The sequence below is a fragment of the Trachypithecus francoisi genome, unplaced genomic scaffold (genome assembly GCF_009764315.1).
Source record: "Trachypithecus francoisi isolate TF-2019V2 unplaced genomic scaffold, Tfra_2.0 Lachesis_group10, whole genome shotgun sequence".
NCBI lineage: Eukaryota > Metazoa > Chordata > Mammalia > Primates > Cercopithecidae > Trachypithecus > Trachypithecus francoisi.
In genome coordinates, this window is record NW_022681455.1 from 21,811,306 (window position 1) to 21,830,394 (window position 19,089).

The window sequence follows — 19,089 nt, forward strand, 5'->3', positions numbered from 1 at the left end:
GGTCAGTTCATTAATCATGATTCATGAGGAGTCTGGTGTCCCATTGACCAGATGCAATGATCTGGTGAGTTTCAGCTTCTTGATACTCTCTGGGAGGCCTGATGGTTGGTTTCCTGAGAAAGGAACTCAGATAAGACAAAAGTAACTTTCTCAAGTTTTTAAACTGGGAGGATCAACTTTTATGTTTAATTTAAAGAAACCATAAATATCAGTACTGTGGGACAATTGGGCTGGTTTCAGTAGCATAGCACAGTGATTAAGCACACATTCTCTGAAGCCAGGTGAAATTGAATCCTACTTCCACCACTATGAGCTGTGTTACCTTAAACAAGTTACTTCATACCTCTGCGTTTCAGTCTTCTCTGCGAAGTGGAGATAACAAAAAGATCTGCCTCTTAGGATTAACAAATAAATGAATGCATATGAAAACAGTTTAGAATAGTACCTGACACATGGTGTGCACTTTATAATTATTTGTTATTATTATTGTAGTTTTTTTAAATTTTATTTTTATTTCAATAGATTTTGGGGAACAGGTGGCTTTTGGTTACATGGATATGTTCTTTAGTGGTGATTTCTGAGATTTTGGTGCACCTGTCACCCAAGCAGTGTACACTGTATCCAATGTGTAGTCTTTTATCCTTCACTCCCCTCCAAACCTTCCCCCTGAGTCCCCAAAGTCCATCATATCATTTGTAGTTATTATTATTATTAAGCAAGTTACTTAAACTTCTCTAGGTCTCCATTTCTTTATTTGTAAGATAGGGATTATATAGCATTGCCTATATTATAAAATTGTTATAAAGACTAAATAAGGCAATATAAGGGTATATTCTCCAACTAACAGATGATACAATAGCAATGATGATTATATCAATTATCGAGTACTTGTTGTGTGCTAAGTTCTTTACATATTCTATCTCATCTACATAGAAAGTCTATGAGGTAGATATCACTTTATTCTTTTAACAGATGAGAGAACTGAGGCATGGAGAGGAAGTAACCTGCCTCTGCTTACACAGCTTAATCATCAGCAGAATCAGGACTCTGGCTTGTCTGTCTCATTCTAAAACTTGTGCTTTTAGGCCAGGTGTAGTGGCTTATGCCTGTAATCCTAGCACTTTGGGAGGCTGAGATGTGAGGATTGCTTGAGCCCAGGAGTTTGAGATCAGCCTGGATAACAAACTGAGACCCCACGTATACAAAAATTTTTTGTTTTAATGAGCCAGGTTCAGTGGCATGTGCCTGTAGTCCCAGCCACTCAGGAGGCTGCAATGGGAGGATTCCTGGAGTCCAGGAGTTTAAGGTTGCAGTGAGCTCTGATCCCATCATTGTACTCCTCCAGCCTGGTTGACAGAGCAGAACCTAGTCTCAAAACAAACAAAGAAACAAACAAAACCTAAAACTTGTGCTTTTAACAAGTATCCCACGCTAACAAGAAAAGGAGAGAGAAAAATAAAGTGGTTTGTGTCCTGTAGCTGAAATCTTATATTACAAATAATAAAACTTAGAATCCAAGTTGCCCATTTCTATCAATTTATTTAGAATACAAGTGCAAGTTTTGAATATTCCTCAATGAGTAAAGGAAGTGTCTAGATTAGAGGCATTAGACATGGATAAAGAGAAGTTCTGAAGTTTGAATTTTGTAGAATTGAGTAGGAACAATAATGGTAGCTTTTTTTTTTTTTGAAATGGAGTCTCGCTCTGTCACCCAGGCTGGAGTGCAATGGTGTGATCTCTGTTCACTGCAATCTCTGCCTCCCGGATTCAAGCAATTCTCCTGCCTCAGCCTCCCAAGTAGCTGGATTACAGGCGCCCGCCACCACGCCCAGCAAATTTTTGTATTTTTTTTTTTTTTTTTTTTTTTTTTTTTGAGATAGAGTCTCGCTCTGTCACCCAGACTGGAGTACAGTGGCCGGATCTCAGCTCACTGCAAGCTCCGCCTCCCGGGTTTACGCCATTCTCCTGCCTCAGCCTCCCAAGTAGCTGGGACTACAGGCGCCCGACACCTCGCCCGGCTAGTTTTTTGTATTTTTTAGTAGAGACGGGGTTTCACCGTGTTAGCCAGGATGGTCTCGATCTCCTGACCTCGTGATCCGCCCGTCTCGGCCTCCCAAAGTGCTGGGATTACAGGCTTGAGCCACCGCGCCTGGCCAAATTTTTGTATTTTTAATAGAAATGGGGTTTCACCATGTTGGTCAGGCTGGTCTTGAACTCCTGACCTCGTGATTGATCTGCCCGCCTCGGCCTCCCAAAGTGTTGGAATTATAGGCGTGAGTCGCTGTGCCTAGCCGATGGCAGCTTTTAAAAAACACAAACATGCCTAGCACAGTAGAAATTCAATTAATAGAATTCAAGTAATAATAGGCATTAATGAACTGACAAATTCGTTATTGTGAGAGAATAAACAACAAACTATATAAAAAAAGAAATCAAGAAAATAGTCACATGATAGCATTAAAAATTACTTAGGGAAAGATCTGTATAATGAAAACTACAAAACACTGATGAAAGAAATAGCAGAAAACACAAGTAAATGGAAAGAAATTCCATGTTCCTGGAATGGAAAACTTAATATTGTTGAAATATCCATACTACCCAAAGCAATCTACAGAATCAATGCAATTCCTATTAAAATTCCAATGACATTTTTCACAGAAATGGAAAAAACAATACTAAAATTGTTGTGAAACTACAAAAAACCTGAATGGCCAAGGAAATCTTGAGTAACAACAACAAAGTTGAATGTATCATACTACCTGATCTCAAAATATATTACAAAACTATAGTAATCAAAACAACATGGTACTAGCATAAAAACAGACATACAAATCAATGCAACAAAAAAGAGAGCCTAGAAATAAATTCATGTATTTATGATCAACTGACCTCCAACAAAGGTGCCAAAAACACACGATGGGGAAAGGACAGTCTCTTCAACAAATGGTATTGGGAAAATTGGATATCCACATTCAGGAGAGTGAAGGTGAACCCTGATCTCATCTCATATACAATAACCACGTCAAAACCATTAAAGACTTAAACATAAGACTTGGAACTATAAAACTACTATCAGAAAACATAGGAAAAAAGCCTGTTGGAATTGGTCTTGGAAAGGAGTTTTTGGATGTGACCCCAAAAGCTCAGGTAATAAAAGCAACAGCAGACAAATGATATTCTATCACATTAAAAAGCTTCTGCACAACAAAGGAAACAACAGAGTGAAGAGACAACCTATGGAATGGGAGAGGATATTTGCAAACCATAGATCTGATAAGTGGTTAATATCCAAAATACTTAAGAAACTCAAGCAACTCAATAACAAAAAACAATCTTATTTTAAAATGTCCAAAAAGCCTGAATAAACATTTCGCAAAAGCAGACATGCAAGTGGCCAACAGATATATGAAAAAATGCTCGGTCAGGTACAGTGGCTCACACCTGTAATCCCAGCACTTTGGGAGGCCGAGGTGGGTGGATCACCTGAGCCTGGCCAACATGATGAAACCCCGTCTCTACTAAAAATAGACAAAAATCAGCCAGCATGGTGGTGGGCGCCTATAATCCCAGCTATTCTGGAGGCTGACGCAGGAGAATCGCTTGAACCCGGAAGGCAGAGGTTGCAGTGAGCTGAAGTCGCGCCACTGCACTCCAACCTGGGCAACGAGAGCGAAACTCTGTCTAAAAAAAAACAAATGCTCAACATGACTGATCATCAAGGAAATGCAAATTTAAATCACAATGAGATATCACCTCACATCTATTAGAATGATTATTAGCAAAAAGTCAAAAAATAACAAGTGGTGGTGGGGATGTGGAATAAAAGGAACCCCTGTACTGTTGGTGGGAATGTAAACTAGTACAGCCATTATGGAAAACAATATGGAAGTTCCTAAAAAAAATAAAAATAGAATGATCACATGATCTAGCAATTTCACTTCTTGGTACGTATCCAAAGGAAATGAAATCAGTACGTTGAGGAGAGATCTGGACTCCCATGTTCACTGCAGCATTATGCACAATAGCCAAGATAATGGAATCAACCTAAATGTCCATCAGTAGATGAATGGATAGAGAATATGTGCTGTAACACTAACACAGGAACAGAAAACCAAACACCGCATGTTCTCACTCATGAGTGGGAGTTGAACAATGAGAACACAGACACAGGGAGGGGAACATCACATACCGTGACCTGTCGGGGGGTGGGGAGCAAGGAGAGGGAGAGCATTGGACAAACACCTAATGCACGTAGGACTTAAAACCTAGATGATGGCTTGATAGGTGCAGCAAACCACAATGGCACATGTATACCTATGTAACAAACCTGCATGTTCTGCACATGTATCCTGGAACTTAAAGCAAATTTTAAACAAAGAAAGAGAAAAAAAATAAAATAATATGTGCTGTAGAAACACAGTGGAATGCTAGTCAGCCTTAAAAAAACAAGGAAATCCTGCCATTTGGTACAACATGAATGAACCTGGAAGACATTATACTAAGTGAAATAAGCCAGGCACAGAAAGACAAATACTGCATAATTTCACTCATATTTGGAATCTAAAGAAGTTGAGCTCATAGAAGCAGAGAGTAGAATGGTGGTTGCCAGAGCTAAGGGGAAGGGCTGATGTAGAGATGTTAGTCAACAGATACAAAATTTCAATCAGACTGGAGGAATAATTTCTGGAGATCTATTGTGCAGCATGGTGACTATTGTCAATACTAAGGTGTTGTATACTTGAAAATTGATGAGAGTAAAGGCCGAGAGCAGTGGCTCACACCTGTAATCCCAGCACTTTGGGAGGCCAAGGCAGGCGGATCACCTGAAGTCAGGAGTTTGAGACCAGCCTGAACAACATGGAGAAACCCCGTCTTCTAATAAAAATACAAAATTAGCCAGGTGTGGTGCATACGTGTAATCCCAGCTACTCGGAAGGCTGAGGCAGGAGAATCACTTGAACCCTGGGGGATAGAAGTTGCGGTGAGCCAAGATCACGCCATTGCACTCCAGCACTCCAGCCTGGGCAACAAGAGCGAAACTCCATCTCAAAAAATATATATAAATAAATAAAATAAAATTTGATAAAAGTAGATGTTAAATGCTCTCACCACAAAAAAAAGTACGAAAGTGCTAGATATGTTAATTAGCTTGATTTAATCATTTCACAATGTATACATATATCAAAACATCATGTTGTATGCCAAAAATATATGAATTTTTATGAGTCAATTTAAAAAAGAGTGAATAGAAAGGATTTTTAAAAGTCCTTAAATGTAAAAAATTTGAAGGTTCTAAGTCATCATCTTGCCCATACTTCTTTTTACACCAAGTAACAGAAATAACTACCTACTAAGGTTTAACAAAATCAGCCCTATACCCACTGACTATTGTCTGATGAACTCATGTCCCCTAATAGGTCACTAGTCATCATTTATAGAAGAAAAAGTCCTTGAATTGGAACATTAGAGTAAACACAGGTCAAACTGACAACGTGTTCATTAGGTATCACAGTATGTTTTCAAACAATCAGAGATTCTGGCCCTGCAGAAACAGGCCAAGATGGGTGAGATGGCATTTATTTATTTATTTTCAAAAGATCTATTGGGTTTGCACTGTGTATCCTCTGTTGAGTTGCAGTCTAGGGACTGAAAAGCAGCCAGGAAAGAGTCAGCCCCATTAGACAACTATGCTGTGAATGCCTGGAGCATATTCTAAGGAGACATCCTGGGAAATGGGATAAAACAACAACAACTAAGAAGAAAGGAGAGGGGAGGGGAAGGGAGGGGAGGGGAGGGAAAATGAGAAGGGAAGGGAAAATGGGAAAGGAAAGGAGAAAAAAAAGAGAAAAACACCATTCCTATTCTTAGAGAGGTTACAGTCTAGTTAGGAATAGCTCAGAGTCAAGAATCACCATATATTGGCCGGGCGTGGTGGCTCATGCCTGTAATCCCAGCACTTTGGGAGGCCGAGGCAGGTGGATCAGATCGAGACCATCCTGGCTAACACGGTGAAACCCCGTCTCTACTAAAAATACAAAAACAAAATTAGCCGGGCGTGGTGGCGGGTGCCTATAGTCCCAGCTACTCTGGAGGCTGAGGCAGGAGAATGGCGTGAACCCAGGAGGCAGAGTTTGCAGTGAGCTGAGATCATGCCACTGCACTCCAGCCTGAGCCACAGAGCGAGACTCTGTCTCAAAAAAAAAAGAATCACCATATAGTGTGCGAGGTGCTCTAAAAGAGAAATGACAAGCTAATTCTTTTGAATAGGTACCTAGAATTGAAAGAAAATTGAGGAAAGCTTCTCCCAGGAAGTTACACGTTAATTGAGACCTGAGAAGCCCAGGGTAGTGGTAATATAGTCAAATTTGCATACTTAAATGGTCACTGCCTGGAAAAAGAAAAAGGGTCAAAGGGGAACGGATTTGAGGGAGGCAGGTAGGAGACGGAGCAGTGTTGCAGGCTACAGGTGACGGCAGTGGGAACCTGGCTAGCCACCATTGGCAATAGGCAGGAATGCAATAGCACGGTTAAGACCCAAAGGACATCTGCCTCAGCTGACACTTGATCTCTGGTTTGGGTAAATGAGGTAAGGATTGATTAACTGCGTGCAGAAACCCAGGAGTTAAAGACAGAGAGGGGCTGAGGAGTAGAGGTTATGCGTTTGATTTTTTTTTTTTTTTTTTGATGGAGTTTTGCTCTTGTTGCCCAGGCTGGCCAGGCTGGTGTGCAGTGGCGCAATCTTGGCTCACTGCAACCTCTGCCTCCCGAGTTCAAATGATTCTCCTGCCTCAGCCTCCAGAGTAGTTGGGACTATGGGCACGTGCCACTATGCCCAGCTAATTTTTTTTTTTTTTTTTTTTTTTTAGTAGAGACGGGGTTTCACCATGTTGGCCAGTCTGGTCTCAATCTCTTGACCTCGTGATCTGCCCGCCTCAGTCTCCCAAAGTGCTGGGATTACAGGCGTGAGCCACTGCGCCCGGCCCAGATTTCATTTTTGACATGTTGCATTTGTGGCGTTCATGGGAAACATCTAAGTGGAGTTGTCTAGTAGACAGTTGGATATGTGAATGTGAGCCTTTGGAGTGATCTGAGCTAGAGTTATCGACTTGGAAATTGTCAGTGATAAATTCATGGGAGTGACAGAAATCCCATGGGAAACTAGACAGAATGAGGAGCAAAGGGGCTGGGCGCAGCGGCTCACACCTGTAATCACAGCATTTGGGGAGGTGGAGGCAGGAGGATCCCTTGAGCCCAGGAGTTCAAGACCAGCCTGGGCAACATAGTGAGACCCCATCTCTACAAAAACTAAAAAATTAGCCAGGCATGATGGTGCATGCTTGTAATCCCAGCTCCTCAGGAGGCTGAGGTAGGAGGATCACCTGAGTCAGGGAAGTCAAGGCTGCAGTTAGCCAAAATCAGGCCACTGCACTCCAGCCAGGGTGACAGACTGAGATCCTGTCTCAAAAAAAAGATAGCCAAAGGCAGAAATCAAAGAACACTAATATTTAAGAAACAGGCCAGGTGCACTGGCTCACACCTATAATCTCAGCACTTTGGGAGGCTGAGGCAGGCAGATCGCCTGAGGTCAGGAGTTTAAGACCAGCCTGACCAACATGGTGAAACCCCATTTCCACTAAAAATACAAAAATTAGCTGGGGATGGTGGTGGATGCCTGTAATCCCATCTACTCGGGAGGCTGAGGCAGGAGAATCAGGGTGACAGCCAAACCCTGTCTTAGAAAAAAGAAAAAAAGACAGGTCAGTCTCCGAAGCTCATGCCTGTAATCCCAGCACATCAGGAGGCCAAGGCAGGCAGATCGCCTGAGGTCAGGAGCTTGAGACCAGCCTGGTCAACATGATGAAACCCTGTCTTTACTAACAATACAAAAGTTAGCCAGGGGCAGTGGCAGGCGTTTGTAATCCCAGCTACTCGGGAGGCCAAGGCAGGAAATGTGCTTGAACCTGGGCGGCAGAGGTTGCAGTGAGCCAAGATGGCACCATTGCACTCCAGCCTGGGCAATAGAGTGAGATTCTGTCTCAAAAAAAAAAAAAAGAAGAAGAAGAAGAAGAAGAAGGTACTTGTGTGTTTTCTCCATGTATTTAAGAAGGTACAGGTGTATTTTCCTCATGAATTAAGAGTTGAGGGAAGAAAGATGTGGATGAGAGGAAACTGATGATGTCACAGGTTTAAGGAGCTTATGGATGGAATGAAATGCCCATGCAGAAAACTGAAGAGAAAGCTAACGAGTTAAACAGATTTGATTTCCTCTCACAGTGCTCAGCTGCCCAGGTGTGAGCCCAGACTAAAGAACTGGACTTATTCAAGGCTGGGTTCCAACAAGTAGGTGAAAGGGAAAGATGGCAGGACAGAAGAGTTGCAAGAAGGTGACTAAAGTTATGACAATGGAAAACCTGTGCAACCCAGGGAAGATTTAAGGCAGGAGGAAGGTAATCGATAGGAGTGATTTATAGGATTGGCTTTCCAGGTTCCAATCAAGAAGTTCTACTTCCAGGGTTTGGAGTAAGGAAAGAGCACGCTAACGGGACTGTTCACAGTCAGAAATGTACACATTGATGAAAGTTGACATTGACCATCATGGAAGAAGGATAAAGAGGAGATGACTCCAACACCAAAATAAGGGAAGAAAGCAAGGTAGCCATGGCTGAGATGAGATGTGGCTGGGTCAGAGTCTAACTAAAGAGTTAATTCAAGGATCATGGTCTGTCCACCGTGCTGTCCCTCTGTTATGGGTTGAATTGTACCCCAAAAAAAGATATGTTGAAGTCCTAACCTGTAACCTTACTTGGAAATAGAATCTTTGCAGATGTAATCAAGTTATGATAAGGACATTTGGGTGGGCCCTAACCCAATATGACTGCAGTCTTTAAAAGAAGAGAAGGGGCCAGGTGTGGTGACTCACGCCTGTAATCCCAGCACTTTGGGAGGCCGAGGCAGGCAGATCACCTGAGGTCAGGAGTTTGAGACCAGCCTGGCCAACATGGTGAAACCCCGTCTCTACTAAAAATACAAAAAAAAAAAAAAAAAAAATTAGCCAGGCATGGTGGCGGGCACCTGTAATCCCAGCTACTGGAGAGGCTGAGGCAGGAGAGCTGCTTGAACCTGGGAGGCAGAGGTTGCAGTGAGCCGAAATCGTGCCATTGCACTCCAGCCTGGGTGACAGTGCGAGACTCTGTCTCAAAAACAAGAAGAGAAGGGACGCAGATAAAAACACACGGAAGAATGACATGTGCCAGTGAAGGCAGAGATTGGAGTGATGCATCTACGAGCTTAGGGATGCCGAGGATTGCTGGCAACACCGGAAGCTAAGAGAAAGCCACAGAACAGTCTTCCCTAAAGCCTTCAGAGGGAGCTTGGCCCTGCTGACATCTATATTTCACATTTCTAATGTCCAGAGCCAAACCCGAATAGATTTCTATTGTTTAATGCCACCCAGTTTGTAGTCCTTTTTATGCAGCTCTAGAAAATGAATATACCCTCTATGCTGGTGCATGACTTGGTCTGGGTCATGAGTATTTTCTAATGTCATGGGACACCAACAGATGTCAGACAGGGGTCGAGAGATACTTGTGCACTCCTCCATTTCTAAGTAGAAATTGGACATTTGCATTCACATTAAGCATTGTTTTCAACTATTATCCAGCAATGCTATAATTCACTGCATTCTTATTACAAAGCAAAGATGTTCCTAGGTAAGGTCACCCAGCAGGAAAAGAACTAAAATTTAGTTCTTAATATTTAGAAGTGTTAGGATATTTTAGATTAGAATAAATCATAGTGCCAGAATATCTGGTGTTTACTATATTTTTACTTTCAAAAAGAAGTTGGTGCACTTTTTCTGGTGACAGGACGTGCCCATTCTGTGTACCAAAACCTTTTATTTTTTCCACAGCGATGTTGACATACAATGATTTAATGTTCCCATGTCTACTGATTGATTTGGCACAAACAATGAGTCCATGTGCCAATGAATCACACAGATCTACATGACCCCTTTCACACACATGCAGAACACAGAAAACGTATCATTGTTTTTTCTATGTACAAACACTGAGAACAATCTTTTAATCGATCACTTAATTGATACCCCACATTGTTCCCAACAAGCTCAAAGTCTGGGCATGTTTCCTAGCCAAAGACTTGATGAAAATTAGAGATGTTCTATGTCCTTGAAATTTTGTTAGGTTTTTACTTTACATAAATTACTTAAAACTTAAAGTAATAAAGAGTTTATAGGCCGGGTGCAGTGGCTCAAGCCTGTAATCCCAGCACTTTGGGAGGCTGAGACGGGCGGATCACGAGGTCAGGAGATCGAGACCATCCTGGCTAATACGGTGAAACCCCGTCTCTACTAAAAAATACAAAAAACTAGCCGGGCGACGAGGCGGGCGCCTGCAGTCCCAGCTACTCGCGAGGCTGAGGCAGGAGAATGGCGTAAACCCGGGAGGCGGAGCTTGCAGTGAGCTGAGATCCGGCCACTGCACTCCAGCCTGGGCGGCAGAGCAAGACTCCGTCTCAGAAAAAAAAAAAAAAAAAAAAAGAGTTTATATAAATCAGGGAGGTAAACCGCCCTCAGGAGCTGGGCAGGTAATAAAAATAACTTGGCCAGATTATATTCTTGGGACATACTTTGTTTACACATTAAACATGTAGCTTCACTTCCACCAAGAAATGTGTTTTCTCCCACTTTTCTTGAAACACAAGACCCTGTTAAGTCTTTCATTTTCTGATCTTTGTAGAGATGTGGCTATACAATTCTTTCACCATTCTATTAATTCTGAAAAGAGAAATAACAGAGCAAGCACCAGGGTGACAAGAATACAATAAGGAGTGGTAGGAGGTGTCGGCTCCATCCAGGGATTGGGAGGACGTGCCCGTCTTGGCACCAGCGGATCCTCCCTAAGTAGGAATGTGGGTTCATAGTTTCTAGATAGCCCAAATTTTCAAAGGGATTTTAATACAAAATCTCCAGATTTTTAAACGTTGGAAACTATTTATTTATTATTACACACGCTAATGGCCAAAACAGCATGAGGATGAACAAGCATGTCTGAGAGCACATTTAATCAACAGGCTGCTAGTTTACAACCTTCACTACACACTGCACTTTTTCAAATTGTGGTAAAAATACGTAACATAAAATTGACCATTTGCTATGATCTGAATGTTGGCATCCCCCCAAAATTCATATATTGAAACCTACTCACCAATGTGATGATGTTAGGAAGTGGGGATTTGGGGAGGTGATTAGGTCATGAGGGCTCCACCGTCAAGAATGGGATTTGTTTCTTTATACGAGAAACCCCAGACCATTGCCTTTCCCCTTCCCACCAAGTGAGGACACAGTGAGAAGGCACCCTCGAAGAACCTGGAAATAGTCCCTCATCACACACTGAATCTGCTGGCATCTTAATCTTGTACTTCCCAGCCTCCAGAACTGTGAGAAATGAATTTCTGTTATTTCTAAGCCACCCAGTTTATGATATTTTGTTCGAGCACCCTGTGCAGACTCAGACACCATTTTTACCACTTTTCAGTGTACACTTCAGTGGCGTTAAGCACATTTGCAATGCTGTGCAACCATCACCACTGTCCATTTCCAGGATTTTCACATCATCCCAAGCAGAAACTCTGTACTCATTAATTGGTTGTATACTTTTGTAATCAACTTTATAAAGAAAAGGCAGCTTTGAAAGGAAAATGGTACCGAAAATTATCTTTTCTTTTTTTTTTTTGAGACAGAGTCTCGTACTGTCACTCAGCCTGGAGTGCAGTGGCATGATCTCAGCTCACTGCAACCTCTGCCTTATGGGCTCAAGCGATTCTCCTGCCTCAGCCTCCCGAGTAGCTGGGACTACAGGCACCCACCACCACACCCAGCTAATTTTTGTATTTTTAGTAGAGGCGGGGTTTCACCATGTTGGCCAGAATGGTCTCGATCTCTTGACCGCGTGATCCACCCACCTCGGCCTCCCAAAGTGCTAGAATTACAGGCATGAGCCACCATGCCTGGCCAAGTTATCATATTTTTTGTAAAAATAATAAAAAACATCTTTAGACCAGTATTAGACCAAGTGGCCACCTTCTTCTGAAAGCCTTTTAGAAGCAAATCCTCCACCAGACATAGAAGTCTCTCCAGAAATCCTTTATCTTAACTCAGCTCCAAACACCTTACTACTACATCCATCATTCCATGTGACACAACCCTGTACCTCATAATGAGCTTGAAAATGCTTGCTCTGTGCTCAGCAAACTCCCCGATATTCTCCATCTCTGCTTCCACGCTCCTTCCACAATTTTGCCTCAGTAAGACCGAAGCACTGTCTGAGAACATCATTTCCCCTGCCTGCCTCTTAAGTGAAGACCGCTTTTTCTCATCTCAGCTTTGGTAGTTGGGTCACTGTTTACCTGCTTTCAGACATTAAACCTGGTTCCTTTTGTCTCTTTTGAGACTCATACCATTCAGCTGAATCACTCTCCGCCTCCTTATTACTGTCATCAGCTGTTACCTCTCTTCATTCATTTGAGATTTCAGCACCTGATTGGCAATCTTCCAGTCCATCTTACCTCCTATCATCATTTTAGGCAATGTTAATGTATGTTGAATGACCCAGCCAAAACACTACACTGTTAGTTCATGGAAATCTCCACCTCAGCAGCCTATACAATCACAAGTGAGACATCCACTTCTGAAACAAAACTATGTTGTTTTCAGTGAATTCACCAAGCACACCACTCTGCCACCATCTTCCATCTCACTAAGACTTCCAGTGCACAACCCATTGCTCTCTCTCTGTCCATCAGCCCCACTTGCCTTATGTGTCTATTGATTTAGGTACTTAGAGTCCCTTGGTATAACTCCTTTGCAAACACTACACTAATTACCTTGCTTCTTTCCCCTCTGTCAAACACACCAAACTCCAACCCTAGATGAACGCAACCATCTGTCTTCTCTGTTCTCACACTAAGCTGGAGAAAACACACACCTGAACTGATTGATATCATTGAAAAATCAACATCTCCAACCTAAACATTGCCTGGCAACCTAGTTATGTATCTCTAGTAAACTCAGTCAGTCACATTCCTAAATGATTATTTTCTACTTCTCACTCTACTCAAATCTTTCTCTCCCTATCTCTTTAAGAATCCATCACTAAGCTCTATGAATTCTACCTCCAAAATATATCCCCTAACCATTCACTTCCCTCCATTGCTTCCAAAACCACTATCATCTCTAGGCTGGGATATAGTCTTCCAAGGATTCTCCCTACCATCTTATTGCCCTCTCCAAGAATTCTCCACATGGTGACTAGAGCGATGTTTTTTAAATGGTCATCACAGTATGCCATTCACCTATTTAAAATTAATCCATGGATTCCCATCGTATTTGGAAAAAAATCTATAATCCTTAACATAACCCAGTGCCCTGGATGGTCTGACTCCATTTTCATCTGTGCTACTTTTTTGCTTGCTCGCTATATTCTAGCCACAGTGGTTTCATCTGTGCTACTTTTTCTCTTGCTGCTGTATTCTAGCCACAGTGGTTCCCAGCACTGTGGGAGGCCAAGGCGGGCAGATCATGAGGTCAAGAGATTGAGACCACCCTGGCCAACGTGATGAAACCCCTTCTCTACTAAAAATGCAAAAATTAGCTGGGCGTGGTGGTGCATTCCCATAATCCCAGCTACTTGGGAGGCTGAGGCAGGAGAATCGCTTGAACCCAGGAGGTGGAAGTAGCAGTGAGCTGAGATCGCGCCACTGCACTCCAGCCTGGTGACAGAGCGAGACTCAGTCTCAAAAAAAAAGGACAGGCACGATGGCTCACGCCTGTAATCCTAGCACTTTAGGAGGCCGAGGCGGGCGGATCACGGTCAGGAGATCGAGACCATCCTAGAGAACACGGTGAAACCCCGTCTCTACTAAAAATACAAAAAAATTAGCCAGGCGTGGTGGCGGGCACCTGTAGTCCCAGCTTCTAGGGAGGCTGAGGCAGGAGAATGGCGTGAACCCGGGAGGTGGCGGAGCTTGCAGTGAGCGGAGATCGCACCACTGCACTCCAGCCTGGGCGACAGAGCAAGACTCCGTCTCAAAAAAAAAAAAAAAAAAAAAAAAAGATGTGGTACATATATACACAATGGAGTACTATTCAGTCATAAAAAGAATGAGGACCTGTCATTTGCAACCAATATGGATGGAACTGGAGGACATTATGTTAAGTGAAATAAGCCAGGCACAGAAACACAAATTTCATAAGTTCTCACTTACTTGTGAAAGCTAAAAATTAAAATAATTGAACTAATGGAGATAGAGAGTAGAATGATGATTACCAGAGGCTATGAAGGGCAGTGGGCAGGGCTGGAAGTGGGGACGGTTAATGGGTACATAAATAGATTTAGAGAGAATGAATAAGATCTAGTATTTGATAGCACAACAGAGTGACTATAGTCAACAATAATTTATTGTACATTTTAAAATAACTAAAAGAGTATAACTGGATTGTTTGTAACACAAAGGATAAATGCTTGAGGAGATGGATACCCCATTTACCCTGATGTGATTATTATGCATGTATGCCTGTATCAAAATATCTCATTGCCCCATAAATATATGCACTTACTATATACCCACAAAAGTTAAAAATTTAAAAAAAAGAAATTGAATGAATATGCATGAAAATGAGTAGCTATGTGTTATAAAGAAAAATAAACTAGGCTGGGCATGGTGGCTCACGCCTGTAATCTCAGCACTTTGGGAGGCCAAGACAGGTGGATCATGAGGTCAGAAGATCGAGACCACCCTGGCTAACACAGTGAAACCCCATATCTACAAAAAATACAAAAAATTAGCCAGGCGTGGTGGTACACGCCTGTAGTCCCAGCTACTCAGGAGGCTAAGGCAGGAGAATCGCTTGAACCTGGGAGGCGAGGGTTGCAGTGAACCAAGATCGTGCCACTGCACTCCAGCCTGGGCGACAGAGTGTGACTCCATCTGAAAGAAAAAAGAAAAGAAAAGAAAAATAAATTGACACCTGAGAAGGAATAGAAGAGAGGCATAACGTATAGATGGGGTTGGTCAGAGCAGAATTCTCTAAGATTGGGTCATTAAATATGAGATCTACAGAATGAATAGAAGTTGTCTAGGTGAAGATTGGTGGGAAATATAGGGAGAAAGGGATGGTACACTTCGCAGAAGGACAAGAATGTGCCACAGCAGAAGAGAAAGGAAAGCTTGGCACCTGAAATTACAGGCGTAAGCCACCGTGTCCAGCCTGGTTTTTTTGTTTGTTTGTTTGTTTTTTAAGATGGGGTTTCTGGCCGGGCGCGGTGGCTCAAGCCTGTAATCCCAGCACTTTGGGAGGCCGAGACGGGCGGATCACGAGGTCAGGAGATCGAGACCATCCTGGCTAACGCGGTGAAACCCCGTCTCTACTAAAAATACAAAAACTAGCCGGGCGAGGTGGCTGGCGCCTGTAGTCCCAGCTACTCGGGAGGCTGAGGCAGGAGAATGGCGTAAACCCGGGAGGCGGAGCTTGCAGTGAGCTGAGATCCGGCCACTGCACTCCAGCCTGGGCGACAGAGCCAGACTCCGTCTCAAAAAAAAAAAAAAAAAAAAGATGGGGTTTCACACTTGTTGCCCAGGCTGGAGTGCAATGGTGCGATGTCGTCTCACTGCAACCTCCGCCTCGCAGGTTCAAGCAATTCTCCTGCCTTCAGCCTCCTGAATAGCTGGGATTACAGGCACGTGCCACCATGCCCAGCTAATTTTTGTATTTTTAGTAGAGACAGGGTTTCACCATGTTGGTCAGGCTGGTCTCGAACTCTCAACCTCAGGTGATCTGCCCGCCTCGGCCTCCTAAAGTGCTGGGATTACAGGCGTGAGCCACCGTGCCAGGCCTGTACCACATCTTCTTTATCCATTCATTATTGATGGACACTTAGGCTGCTTCCCAATCATGGCTATTGTGAATAGTGCTGCAATAAACATGGGAGTGCAGATATCTCTTTGACATACTGACTTCCTTTTTTGTGAGTATATACCTAGCAGTGGGATTGCTGGATTGTATGGTAAATTTATTTTTAGTTTTTGAAGAGCCTCCAAACTGTTCTCCATAGTGAGTGTACTAATTTACATTCCCACCAACAGTGTAAAAGGGTTTTCTCCACATCCTCACCAGCATTTGTAATTGCCTATCTTTTGGATAAAAGCCATTTTAACTGAGGTGAGATGATATCTCGTTGCAGTTTTGATTTAGATTTCTCTAATGATCAGTGATGTTGAGCACCTTTTCATATACCTATGTGCCATTTGTATGTCTTCTTTTGAGACATATCTATTGAGATCTTTTGCCTATTTTTTAATTGGATTATTAGACTTTTTTCCTATTGAGTTGTTTGAGCTACTTATATATTCTGGTTATTAATCCCTTGTCAGATGGGTAGTTTGTAAATACTCTCATTCTGTAGGTTGTCTTCATTTTGTCAATTGTTTCCTTTGCTATACAGAAGCTTTTTAATTTGATGTGATCCCATTTGATCATTTTTGTTTTGGTTGCCTATACTTGTGGGGTAGTACTCAAGAAATCTTTGCCTAGAGCAATGTCCTGGAAAATTTCCCAGATGTTTTCTTTCAGTAGTTCATAGTTTGAGGTCTTAGATTTAAGCCTTTAATCTATTTTTAGCTGACTTTTCTTCATAGTCAAAGAGAGGAGTCTAGTTTCATTCTTCTGCATATGGATATCCAGTTTTCCTAGCACCACTTATTGAAGAGATTGTCCTTTCCCTAATGTATGTTCTTGGTATCTTTGTTGAAAATGAGCTCACTGTAGATGCATGGATTTATTTCTGAGTTCATTATTCTGTTCTATTGATCTATGTGTCTGTTTTTATGCCAATACTATGCTGTTTTGGTTACTATAGCTCTGTAGTATAATTTGAAATTAGGTAATATGACTCCTCCAGTTTTGTCCTTTTTATTTGGTTATTCTAAGTTTTTTGTGGTTCCATATAAACTTAAGGGTTATTTTTTCTCTTTCTGTGAAGAATGTTGTTGGTATTTTTATGAGGATTGCATTGAAGCTGTAGATTGCTTTGGGTGGTATGGACATTTTAACAATATTGATTCTTCCAATTCATGAACATGGAATATCTTTCCATTTTTTTGTGTCTTCTTCAATTTCTTTCATCAAGTTTTATAGTTTTTATTGTACAGGTCTTTCATTTCTTTCATTAATTCCTAGGTATTTAATTTTATTTGTAACTATTCTAAATGGGATTACTTTCTTGATTTCATTTTCAAATTGTTTGCTGTTGGCATATAGAAATGCACTAAATTTTTTATTTTGATTTTGTATCTTGCAGCTTTACTGAATTTATCAGTTCTAATAGTTTTTTGGTGGAGTCTTTAGGCTTTTTGAAATATAAGATTATATAATCTGCAAACAAGGATAATTTAACTTCCTCCTTTCCAGTTAAGATGCCCTCTATTTCTTTCTCTTCTCTGATTGCTTTAGCTAGGACTTCCAGTACTGTGTTGAATGACAGTGGTGAAAGTGGGCATCCTTGTGTTCCAGATCTTAGAGAAAAGGCTTTCAGGCCAGGCACGGTGACGCACGCCTGTAATCCCAGCACTTTGGGAGGCCGAGGCAGGCAGATCATGAAGTCGAGACTTTGAGACCAGCCTGGCCAATATGGGGAAACCCCATTTCTACTAAAAAATACAAAAATTAGCCGAGCATTGTGGCACATGCCTGTAGTCCCAGCTACTCAGGAGGCTGAGGCAGGAGAATTGTTTAAACCTGGGAGGCGGAGGTTGCAGTGAGCTGAGATCATGCCACTGCACTCCAGTCTGGGTGACAGAGTAAGACTCTGTCTCGAAAAGAAAAGAAAAAGGCTTTCAGTTTTTCCCCATTCAGTATGATACTAGCTGTGGGTCTGTCATACATGGCTTTCATTATGTTGAGGTGTGTTCTTTCTATACCCAGTTTTTTGAGGGTTTTCTTTTATCACGAAAAGATGTTGAATTTTATCAAATGCTTTTTCAGCATCAATTGAAATGATCTTTACGTTTTTTGTCCTTCATTCTGCTGATATCATGTATCACATTGATTTATTTGCATACGTTGAAACATTCTTGTGTCCCCGGAATAAATCCCATTTTGTCATGATGAATGGTTGTTTTAACATGTTGTTGAATTCGGTTTGCTAGTATTTTGTTGAGGATTTTTGCATCAGTGTTCATCAGGGATCCTGGTCTCTATTTTTCTTTTATTTGATGTGTCTGTCTGGTTTTGGGTATTAGGGTAATACTGGCTTCATAGAATGAGTTTTGAAGTACTTCCTCTGTTCTTTGGAATAGTTTGGGTAGAACTGGCATTCGTTCTTCTTTAAATGTTTTGTAAAATTCACCAGTGAAGCCATCAGGTCCCAGGCTTTTCTTTGCTGGGAGGCCTTTTTTTTTTTTTTTTTTTTTGAGAGAGAGAGTCTCGCTCTGTCACGCAGGCTGGCGTGCAGTGGCACGATCTTGGCTCACTGCAACCTCTGCCTTCAGGGTTCAAGCAATTCTCCTGCCTCAGTTTCCTGAGTAGTTGGAATTACAGCTAATTTTTTGTATTTTTGTTAGAGACAATTTCACCATGCTGGCCAGTGTGGTCTCGAACTCCTGACCTCAAGTAATCTGCCTGCCTCGGCCTCCCAAAGTGCTGGGATTACAGGTGTGAGCCACTGTGCCTGGGAGACTTTTTATTACAGCTTCAAATTCATTACTTGTTATTTGTCTGTTTAGGTTTTGGATTTCTTCATGGTTCAATCTTGGTAGGTTGTATGTGGTTAGGAATTTATCCATTTCTTCTAGGTTTTCCAATTTATTGGCATATAGTTGTTATAGCAGCCTCTAATGATCCTTTGAATTTCTGCAGTATTAGTTGTAATGTCTTTTCAGCTCTGATTTTAATTATTTGAATTACTTATCTGATTTAATTATTTATTTTTTCCTTAGTCTGGCTAAATGTCAATTTTATTTATCTTTTCAAATAATTTAAAGTTTTATTGATCTTTTGTATTGTTTGTTCTGTTT